Below are 3956 nucleotides of genomic sequence, written 5' to 3'. Positions count from 1 at the left end.
GGATTTGCTGCATGGGTAATATCTACTTTACCCAGGCTTCGCGCACTGGAGAGGACACTCTGTTTCTGAACAGAGCGTGACACCATAGTCTTCCGAGACTGAAGAATGACAACCATAGCCACAGATCCCATATCTGTGGATTCACTTATTATTTTATTAACTTTATTTATATCCCGCCTTTCTCCCCGCAGGGACCCAAGGTGGCTTACAACAATGGTTAAAACATAGATTAAAAACATAATTTAAAAACCTATCCATGGATCAGGGATCCACAGGGCCCCCCATGCCCCCTCCATGCCCTCTCCAGAAACAAGAGGAGCTCTGCTCTTTTGAGCCCAGCAGAGAGGCCGCACATGTCTGCCCATGGCCTCTGCGAGGCTCAGAATGACTGTGGGCCCAACCCTAATCAACTTTCTAGCTCTGGTGCAGTCGCAATGCAGCCCTGAGCTAAGGCAACAAATGTTCCCCTATGTGGAGGAGACCTCTGTGACTGCCTCCCCATCACAGGATGCAGCGCACTCCCCATTGGCATGGCTGCACTGTTACCAAAAAGGGCTGTTTTGGTTTAGGGGAATTAGTACACTACCCTTTTTGGAACTTCAAGATCGCAGGCTAGATAACAAGACAGCGTAATGCAGAGAAATTCCCTTTTTAACTTAAAGAGGAGACTGGGAGAAAGATAACTTTTTAGTACAAGATTAGATTTTTATTACAAAAGCACAAAGGAAAACATAATGCACATTTCTTGGTTCTAGTACTTGAAAAGTGTAACCTAGCTTTATGGTGGTTGCATGTGACATGTATTTGGTGCATCCGAGGAAATTAGGAAAAGGGAAATTTGTAGGGAAGGATTTTAGGGGTCCCTGGTCTGCATAACCCAGTTGCTAACTAAAGATGAGGAGAGAAGGGGAGAAAAAAAGGGGGGGAGAAGGGAAAAGGTTCCAGACGCAGATATAGTTACCTGTCTTGAAAAGCAGTTGGATGGGGGGTGGAGAGTCCTATGGAGGAGGACCTCTGCCTTGGAGGGGCAGCCAGAAAGAGAGAGAGCACGTGGCCAGAGCTCTCTCTTAAAAGGGTTTTTGCTGACCTGGAGGCTGACCTGGATGACCCGGATGTGACCCAGAGCTGATCTGGATGCGCTTGCTCACTACACACAGTGGGGCACTTGGAGCATGCAAAGATCAGGAAGTCAGCTATCAGCCATGGCTGGCTTCCTGGGGGGGAGAGGGGGAACTGAAACACTCAGTAGGCCAGGACCATTTCAAATCTGCATACAGTACTTAAGCAGTGATTAAGTTAAACAATACAATGATTTAGACTTTGTTGCTAGAATCTTCCTCCCCTAAGGTGTTTGCATATACAGTGAATGTTTTAAGAGACACTTAAACCAGGGGTGTCCAAAGTTTTTGGCAGGAGGGCCACATCAGTTCTCTGACACTGTGTCGGGGGCCGGGGAAAAAAAAAGAATTAATTTACATTTAAAATTTGAATAAATTTACATAAGTTTACATAAATGAATATATTAAAGATGAACTTATATGAATGAATGAAGGTCTTGCAATAGCTCAATGCCTATAAAAGGCCTTGTACAAAGCAAGGCTGGCCTTTCCTTTGCTGCCACTGCTGTGTCACAGATGTGAAAGAGCAAGCAGTGAAGGGAGCTCTCATTCCACAGCTCACACGAGAAGTCAAACAGTCGCCCTCAAGCTGAGAGAAGTTGCGTTGGGCCAGTGCAGGCTTCAACAAATCTCCGGAGGGCCAGAGGCTCATTGGAGACTGGGGGCTCCCTGAGGGCCGCATTGAGAGGCCTTGAGGGCCGCAAGTGGCCCCCGGGCCGGGGTTTGGGCACCCCTGACTTAAACAATGATTTACTCTTCCAGTGTCCCTAGAGAAATAGGTGAGCTTGTGACTTGACTCCTTTGTGGCCTGTATGAGTTTTGCCTTCTCATGATAAAGGGGAAAAGGGGGAAAGTATGATAAAAAGGGGATTTTCATGTAACAGCACTGGCCCTGGAAAATTGGATAGGATTGGGCCCTGTATCTAGTGAAAAATGTCACTCTTAAAAAATTTTTTTTAGAGGATATCCTCACTATCCCAAATAATGTTAAATACTGTAATTTTGCAAGCTATTTGTTGGTGGTTTCAATATCCTTTGATTAATTCTGCCATTATATTGCTTATGCCTGGAGCTTTGGTTTTTTGTTTTTTTTAACCCTATTTATGGCTTCTTCAAGATTTGTGTAAAATGATCAAAATACATACGTGATAGAATTTTGTCTATTTGAAATTGTTCTTTATCACAGTTAGGATTCAATAATGTGCTCTCTCCATACTGACAATTATTCTTTTTTAATCAGATAGCACTTTTTCTTGTGCATGCTTAACAATTCCAATCAGCTTGAACTTCTTGAAGTTGAACTTAGTGGGGGGATTGTTTTCTTTATATGCTGTTTTCTGATAATTTTGCTTAATTGCTGTTTCTGTTCATAGCTTTATTTTGCCACCATTTGTTCTTGTCCATCTTGCATGCTGTTGTGACCCTCTTCCTTAACTGTTTTGATTTAACATTTTATTTATACCTGCCGGTGTCTTATTTGATAATAATTCTTCCATTTTGAGCTGTGCTTTCATCTTTTGTTCAACGAACTGGAGAATTTCATGCATAGGGTTGCAGACACAAATTTAGATTTAGGAAAGACAAGTCTCTCTCTCTCTCCCCCACCCCCAGTAGCACACATAGGGCGCAATCCTATCCTGTGCTGGAACAGGCAAGGCTGCATCCAGGAGGCTTGCACTGTATCCAGCATAGGATAGGAACCAAAAGCAGCTCAATCAGAGGCAAGGGGAAACTTTTCCCCTTACCTCTGGGTAAGGCGCCTTATCCCCTATGGCAGTGGTACTCAAACTGTTTCGGCCAGTGGCTCCCTTGACCCCCCCCCCCCCGTGGCTGTTGGATATGACTCCCCACCCTGAGGGCTGGAAGTGACATCATTAAACAGGAAGTGGCCAGAAATATTAACTATATTAAATGTATTAAATATAATATTATAATATTATATTTAGTATAATACAATATTAAATATTAAATATATATTAACTATATTATTAATTATATTAATCATATCATTAATTAAATGCAGATCTTAAAATATATTATTAATACACAGCAATATAAACGATGGAAGTTTGAAGAAAGAGCACTGTTAGCCACAATTTTATACCTACACTCTAGATTTGGCTCTACCTCAGCTTGTGATGGAACACTCCCAGAATGGAGGTCAAGGACCAAGATTAAAGGTAAATGGTCACTATAGGTTACATCCCCAATGGTAAAATCCTTCACATGGTGCTTCATTTTAGTGGATACCAAAATGTAATCCACAACGCTGGCGCCACGAGAGGATACAAAAGTAAATTCATCAGTATTGGGGAATTCTTTTAGACCATTAAGCCAAATCATGTTAGTGGTAATGGAAAACTTAGCAAGGGCCATACCGTTGGCATTATAGTGTGCATCTTTGGACCACCTGCTTAGTGCACAAAAGGGGGGGAGGGAGCTGTCATCATCCACATCCCAGGCTCTGCGGAAGATTTCCGCTGAGTTCCCTACCCTCGAATTTAAATCGCCCAGCAAAAGAATTTCAGCATGGGGATGGGCCCTTTTAAGCTCATTCATACAAGTCAATAGATCATTCCAGAGCTGGGTCCTTTGTAAGCTACTAAGCAAAGGAGGAATATAGGTGTTGACGCAGATTAAGTCAATGTCTGCAAAAGACACCCTCAGTGCTTGTATCTTACAACAACCTGGAAGGATGTCTAAAGGGCATGACTTAAACCGCTTCAGTACAAGGCTGGCTAAACCCACCGAAGGACGACCATTAGAGGTGGGTTTAGTTGCAGGTACTGCAAAAGCCTTGTAGCCAGGGATGTACAGATGGTCCACAACCCATGTCTC

Source organism: Tiliqua scincoides, chromosome 5, assembly GCF_035046505.1.
Source record: "Tiliqua scincoides isolate rTilSci1 chromosome 5, rTilSci1.hap2, whole genome shotgun sequence".
Lineage (NCBI taxonomy): Eukaryota > Metazoa > Chordata > Lepidosauria > Squamata > Scincidae > Tiliqua > Tiliqua scincoides.
Note: the sequence above shows the minus strand (reverse complement) of the source record.